Below are 7,797 nucleotides of genomic sequence, written 5' to 3'. Positions count from 1 at the left end.
AATAAAAATACTGACCGTTGGCAACACTGATTTTATTGCCTCTGCCACTGTTTTTGTCTTCTATGTTTTGACTTTTCTGCACTCACACCCAGTAATTTTGTTTATATATTATTGTACTTTCGCACTTGCTATTTTGACGGAATTGCTGGCCTAGCATTTTTGTAATTGCTGCAGTGTTTTGCTTCAGCACTTGAACTCCTGAATACCTCTTTGTACTGTTATTTCTTGTACTTACAAGCTCTCCACTGAGCTTTATTTTGTATTGTTGCATTTGTTCTCCGAATAAAACTTTGTAAAAGGAGAATATAAATGCCAAACAGCTGTGCCTGAAAAAGATGAGAGGCGATACCTACCTTTTCTGCTGCTCATGCCACCAGAACATCGTTCTGTTTAACAGAAAACCTCTGAAGTACTCAGTACTCAGCAATCAACACTTCTAGAAGAGCTAATCTCCTTGGTTTCCTGTAACGCTCACTGGTTTCCATCATCAATCTCCACATTACTATAGTATACACCAATGACAAATAAGTTGTGGAGAGGAACCACTAAAGCCACGTACACACGACTATTTTTAATGTCCTAGAAAAAACAATGTTTTTTCGATGTGATTCTTGTCAAGCTTGCCTTGCATACACACGATCGTGAAAAAAATGCTTGAGGAAAGCGTGGTGACGTACAACACGTACAACGGCACTATAAAGGGGAAGTTCCATTCAGATGGCGCCACCCTTTGGGCTGCTTTTGCTGATTTCATGTTAGTAAAAGTTTGGTGAGAGACGATTCGTGCTTTTCAGTCTGTTACAGCATGACGAATGTGCTATCTCCATTACAAACTCTAGCTTTACCAGAACGAGTGCTCCCGTCTCATAACTTGCTTCTGAGCATGCACGTTTTTTTCACGTCGTTAAAGCCTACACACAACCGTTTTTCACGACATGAAAAATGACAACGTAAAAAACGTCGAGAAAATTTAGAGCATGTTCTAAATTTTTAATTGGCCATTTTTCACATCGAGAAAAATGCTCTGGAGCCTACACACGATCGTTTTTAATGACCATTTAAAAAAATGTCATTTTTCACGTCATGAAAAACGGTCGTGTGTACGCGGCATAAGTTTTGCAGGGGACCAAGGAGGTCGACTCTCTCAGAAGTGTTGGCTTCCCAGTGGGCTTCAGAAAATTATTTTTTGGGTGAAACTATGTTCTGACAGTACAGGCAATGGTAAATGTAAGTATTCTCTCTCCTTTTTACTTTTTTGAGGTAAAGCTATTTGCTTTTTTATTTTTAATTACAGGGTCCATCATTTACTTAGTGGTCAGGAAGTACAGAGCACTTGAAGCACAAGTTCAAGTTTACACTTTTTCAATTTGTAGGATGTTTTTGCGGCAAGAGCAAAGTTGCAGTGGTGAGTCTACAGCAAGAGCTCTGCAAGTCTACAGCATACAAATTCAGCCACAGTGAACCCTGTGGTGGGATGAATATTGCACAACATAATTGAACCAGAACATTCAGCAGACTTGTAGAATATTTGAAAAGAAAGTTGATCTGGAGTCATGCAATGTCGACTTGTAGCAATTGTGCAACAAACTTGTGAAGCCTGGCAAGTCTAGCAATAGCTTAGCAAGTAATTTTAAACTTGCAGCATAATTGTTTGCTAGCTGGGCCATGTTATCAAATCACAAATTTGTTTACAATAGGTCAGTAAAAATAGGAAATCTTGGTATTGTGATTTGCACACTTTTGTTTTATTAAATAAACCTGAATTTGTTTTATATACAGTACAGTAAAACCTCGGATTGCGAGTAAAGCGGTTAACGAGAGCTTTGCAATACGAACACAAGCCACAGCGGTGTGCAGTGCCGCATTTGGTCAGAGGTGTGAGGGCGCCAGAGCCGTTCAGAGCAGAGCAGAGCCGCTCGGAAACACTTGTAAACACTTGGAAAGACTCCGTTCCGGAGCCTTTCCGAGGGTTTCCGAGTTCAGCCGAGCTGTCCCTGAGTATTTCTGAGGCTCTCTGGCGCCCCCCACCTCTGGCCACATGCGGTATTGCATGCCATAGAAGTCAATGCGGAGCAAATTATTTTAGTTTCCATTGACTTCTATGGGGAAACTCGCTTTGATATGCGAGTGCTTTGGATTACGAGCATTCTCCTGGAACGGATTATGCTCATAATCCAATGTTCCACTGTAGTTACACTTTGTGATGAGCTAATCAAATTTACGTTGAAGTCAATGGGAGACAATGGCCCCCGATTCACGTAGGAGATACGACGGCGTATCTCCAGATACGACGGCGTATCTCCAGATACGACGGCGTATGTCTGAGGCGTCGTATCTTGGCGCCTGATTCAAAGAATCAGATACACCAGAATTTGTCTAAGATACGACCAGCGTAAGTCGCCTACGCTGTCGTATCTTAACTGCATATTTACGCTGGCCGCTAGGGGCGTGTACGCTGATATACGCCTAGAATATGTAAATCAGCTAGATATGCCAATTCACGAACGTACGCCCGGCAGTCGCAGTACAGTTACGCCATTTACGTTAGGCTTTTTCCGGCATAAAGTTACCCCTGCTATATGAGGCGCAGCCAATGTTAAGTATGGACGTCGGGCCAGCGTCGAATTTTCAGTCGATTACGTTGTTTGCGTAAGTCGATCGCAAATAGGGCTGTGCGTCATTTACGTTCACGTCGAAAGCATTGGCTTTTTGCGGATTAATTTGGAGCATGCACACTGGGATACTTTCACAGACGGCGCATGCGCTGTTCGTAAAAAGCGTCATTTACGTGGGGTCACAATAAATTAACATAAAACACGCCCACATGTTCCACATTTGAATTAGGTGGGCTTACGCCGGCCTATTTACGCTACGCCGCCGCAACTTTGCTTTGTGAATACTGCACTTGCCTGTCAAAGTTGCGGAGGCGTAGCGTAAATAGGATACGTTACGCCCGCTCACAAATACGCGCTCCCTACGTGAATCTGGGCCAATGTTTTTTTATGTCAACCTTAGGACTGCTAGGTAAGCTAGGCTGTTATTTGAGGTTTCCTACAGTTTAATAGTTAATACACCATAAAAAGGCAAAAAGCAAAAAACAATAATAATTATTTTACATACTTCAGATTGGAATTCGGACTATTGTCAAAAAAAAAAAACGAAATAACATTTAACAATTGAGTTTCCCCTTTCTCAGTTTTTGTTTTTGCGTACATTTTTGTTATCTGAGTTTTTGTTTTCACAATGGGAGAATAAAACGTCAAAAAGCAATTTGAATAATGTAATGAGATTGCACACAAGCATTTTTATCTTGTTTGCTTATTTGTTTGGTTTGTTTTGCTGGTAAGTCAGAAACATCAGATAACAGCAAAATACATAAAAAAATCTGTAGTTAATTGTCCCTTACCATTTTGTAGTGTGCCATTTTTACTTATTTTACTTGCCTGTTGTCTCAGGCATCTCAATTACCAACAAACCACACCCAAAGCAAATTAACCAGTTAAGAACCAGCAGCCGCAGTTATACTGCGGCAGGTTTGCTCCCCTGGACAAATCGCCATAGCTGTATGTCGGGCGAGCGGCCGCCTAGGGTGTGTGTGCTCCCGGCGCACCCAGGGTGATCAGGTTTTGTTTTAGGACCGATCAGTCTCCATGTCCATCGTGGACACAGGATAGAGGTCCCACGAGGTTCCATCTACTGCAGCTCACTGCCGCTTGTCATCTGGTGTGTTTCACTCTGTCCCAGGTACCATCCCATTGCCATTCAAGCTGAGTGTTTATGTGGTTTATGTTACCACCTCCACCACGAAGGATTGTCCTTGTTCTTATGAATGATTTTATGGTAATAATAAACTGACAATCATAGCATTTTGACTGCTGAGTAATCCTTGTTCATTACAGACCCGATCTCCTTTTTACAGCGCTCCTTCTATGGTACACATGCCCAGGCTAATGATTTCTGGCCTGGACCTGGTGATCGGTTCTGGCGAATGGCAGACTGTCCTCTGCCTGTGTAATGTAAACATAGGCAGAAGAAGTGATATCACCTCCCCTCGTGGAATCCTTTTTGAGGAGAGAGTGAGTTGCACCAAAAATACACTGACACAGTACACATAGGCACACTTTTCACCCCCGATCACCCCCCAAGTTAAAGGGGTTGTAAAGGTTTTTTTTTCTAAATATGTTCCTTTAAGCTAGTGCATTGTTGGTTCACTTACCTTTTCCTTTGAATTCCCTTCTAAATGTTTTTTTTCTTTGTCTGAATTTCTCACTTCCTGTTTCTCCTCGGTAAACTTGACACCAATATCCAAACAGTGTTTAGTCAGCCAGAACAGCTTACTGAGGAGGAACAGGAAGTGAGAAATTCAGACAAAGAAAACAAAGATTTTTTTTTTTTAGAAGGGAAAGCGAAAGAAAAGGTAAGTGAGCCAACAATGCACTAGTTTAAAGGAACCTATTTAGAAAATAAAAAATTAACCTTTACAACCCCTTTAACCCCTTCACTCCCTGTCACTGTGTCACCAAGTACAGTTTTCAATTTTTTTACTGGTCGATGTACTAGTGTCACTAATCAGTGTTAGGGCAGTTGTAGGCCCAGGTACCCCCTAAACCCCCTAATAAAGATTTAACCCCTTAATCACACCCCAGTTAACCCTTACACCCCCAGTCACCAGTGTCACTAATGTAGTGTACATATCTATTTTCTGATAGCCGTATTCGTGTCACGGGTGATGCTAGTTAGCCAGTAAGCTACAAGGTCCTTAACTGGTTAATTTGCTTTGGGTGTGGTTTGTTGGTAATTGAGATGCCTGAGACAACAGGCAAGTAAAATAAGTAAAAAATACAAGTTTATTGTATTTTTTTTTTTTGTAACAAAAAGTAGAAAATATAATTTTTTTTTTTTTAATTCTGTCTTTTTTTGTTTATATCGCAAAAAATAAAAATCCCAGAGGTGATCAAATACCACGAAAAGAAATCTCTATTTGTGGAAAAAAAGGAAGCAAATTTTATTTGAGTACAGCATTGCATGACCACTCCCACAAATGTAAACATTTTTCAAACCACACATGTGAGTTATCGCCTCAATTGTTAGAGTGAGAGCAATAATTCTAGCACTAGATCTTCTCTGTAACTCTAAACTGGTAACCGTTAAAAAAAAAATTAAATGTCGCCTATTGAGTATGGGCAGATGATTCATGGGGCATTTACTTCCTGGAATTCATCCATCCTTAGCTCAGACATGCATGCAGGAGGATGTGCTTAACTGAGCAAGTCCCTCCTTCCCTCCTGAAGACTCCTGGGATGTATGACATCATTTGCCTAGGCATGGAAACCTGAAAATAACTGAAGAAATTAAAAAAAAAGTGAAAAAAAGTAAATACAATATAATTTCCTATCTATTTACTAATGCTGGCAGCACAAGGAATAAGAATAGTCAAAGTTGATTGAGATAGTGCCATTCCACTTCAATAAATAAGTTGAAATGTGTTTACTAAAATTTTTGAGGTTTTTAAATAAACACTTAAATATCAGGCTACAAATCAGTCTCATTTATAAATACTTTCTAGATGAAAATTAGATCTGATGTGGAGAGTCCCCAATCAGATTGAAGTTTTGTGAGCAATCGGAATACATTTTTCATTCTTAAATCATTTTGTTGGGCAGGAAAATTAAAGGAATTTGGAATCAACAGTAATCTGGTTAATTGAGACTAACACGTGTACTATTTATGTGAATACAGGCAAATCTAATACTTAAATTTGTAAGTGTGTATAAATTAAATATCTTTTTTTTTTTTAAATGTTTTTCAAGAAAACGTAACTTGCTTTTTGCAGTTTTCGTAGGATTCCAACTGATAGCAGCCTGTTAAATGACTTTTTCCGGGGGAAACGGATGTTCTATGAATTTGGGAATAAACCAGGGAGAATGCTAGCAAATGCTCTCAAAGAAAAAAAAGCGCAATGTCAGATTAACCAGTTCCAGACCCCCGCATGTACATATACGTCCACAATATGGCACGTACAGGCACATGGGCGTACAGGTACGTCCCCGCCTTACCTGGGTTCGGGGGTCCGATCGGGACCCCCTCCGGTACATGCGAGGGCCGGGAACGGTGTACGGGAGGTCCGGGAGGAGGGGGCGGCTATTGGTTTCCAGCCGTCCCCTCTCGATCTCCGTCAGCGAATGAGCTTCCAGCTGAGCCCTCCCTGCCTGTGTAACTGTAAACACAGGCAGGGAGGAAGTGACGTTTTCTCCCCTCTGGCGGTCTTTTTGTCCGGTTCCAGAGGAGAGAAGACGTCAGTACTGTGAGTTGCACCAACAGCACACTGACACAGCACACATAGGTACATAACCCCCCCCCCCCGATCACCCCCCCCAGCACCCCCAGATCACCCCCTGTCACAGTGTCACTGATTGCAGTGATCATTTATTTTCTGATCACTGCTTTTAGTGTCAGTGTGACAGAAAAAAGTGTCAGGGCAGTTAGGTTTAGGCCCCTTTAGGTCCAGGGTAGCCCCCTACCCCCCCCCCAATAAAGGTTTAACCCCTGATTGCCCCTAGAGTTAACCCTTTCACCCCTATTGCCAGTGTCACTAAGCGATCGGTTTCTGATCGCTGTATTAGTGTCACTGTTGCCGCTAGGCAGTTAGTTTTTTTTTAGGTTCGCCGCCAGGTTTATATAGCGTTAGGTACCCCCATAAATAAAGGTTTTAACCCCTGATTGCCCCTAGAGTTAACCCTTTCACCCCTATTGCCAGTGTCACTAAGCGATCGGTTTCTGATCGCTGTACTAGTGTCACTGTTGCCGCTAGGCAGTTAGTTTTTTTTGAGGTTCGCCGCCAGGTTTATATAGCGTTAGGTACCCCCATAAATAAAGGTTTTAACCCCTGATTGCCCCTAGAGTTAACCCTTTCACCCCTATTGCCAGTGTCACTAAGCGATCGGTTTCTGATCGCTGTATTAGTGTCACTGTTGCCGCTAGGCAGTTAGTTTTTTTTGAGGTTCGCCGCCAGGTTTATATAGCGTTAGGTACCCCCATAAATAAAGGTTTTAACCCCTGATTGCCCCTAGAGTTAACCCTTTCACCACTGATCACTGTATAAGTTGTTAGCGGAATCAGCCCAGATACCCGCTAGCACCTGCGTTTTCCCCCTCTGCCCAGCCCAACCCACCCAAGTGCAGTATCGATCGATCACTGTCACTTACAAAACACAAGACACATAACTGCAGCGTTCGCAGAGACAGGCCTGATCCCTGCGATCGCTTACAGTTTTTTTTGAAGCGTTTTCTACGTTTGCTTTTCTACAGATCAGGTGCTTTTTTTACCTGTGAATCCTTACCATTGTACCACTAAATTTAGAGTCCAAAATGGCAAACTGAAGGTACAATGATAAGCAGGCCTTGGAGTTCATGTGCATGTCAGATAGTGAAGAGGAGGAGGTCACGCATCTGACAGATTCTGGCTCAGAATACGAACCCGTTTACGACAGCGGCTCCATGTCAGATAGTTCGGACGACGGAGTAGTGGTCCCTGCTAAGGCCAGGCGTACCCGATCCCATTCTGATGTTGTTGAGCAGCAAGAACCGCAGGACCCTTGTATGGAGCAGAGATCCAGTACTAGCGCCGCTATTCCTTCTGGTGGATTGGCAAGCACCAGCGGCCTAGTACACCCTGGTCGTTTATCCAGCACTGCAGTAACACTTGGTGACGTGGCGAGTCCCATAAGTGCAGTTCAAGCTGGCGATGTGGCAAGCACAAGTAGTGTCCCGCTGCCACCAAGAAGAAGACAGAGACAGG

Source organism: Rana temporaria, chromosome 3, assembly GCF_905171775.1.
Source record: "Rana temporaria chromosome 3, aRanTem1.1, whole genome shotgun sequence".
Taxonomy (NCBI): Eukaryota; Metazoa; Chordata; class Amphibia; order Anura; family Ranidae; genus Rana; species Rana temporaria.
Note: the sequence above shows the minus strand (reverse complement) of the source record.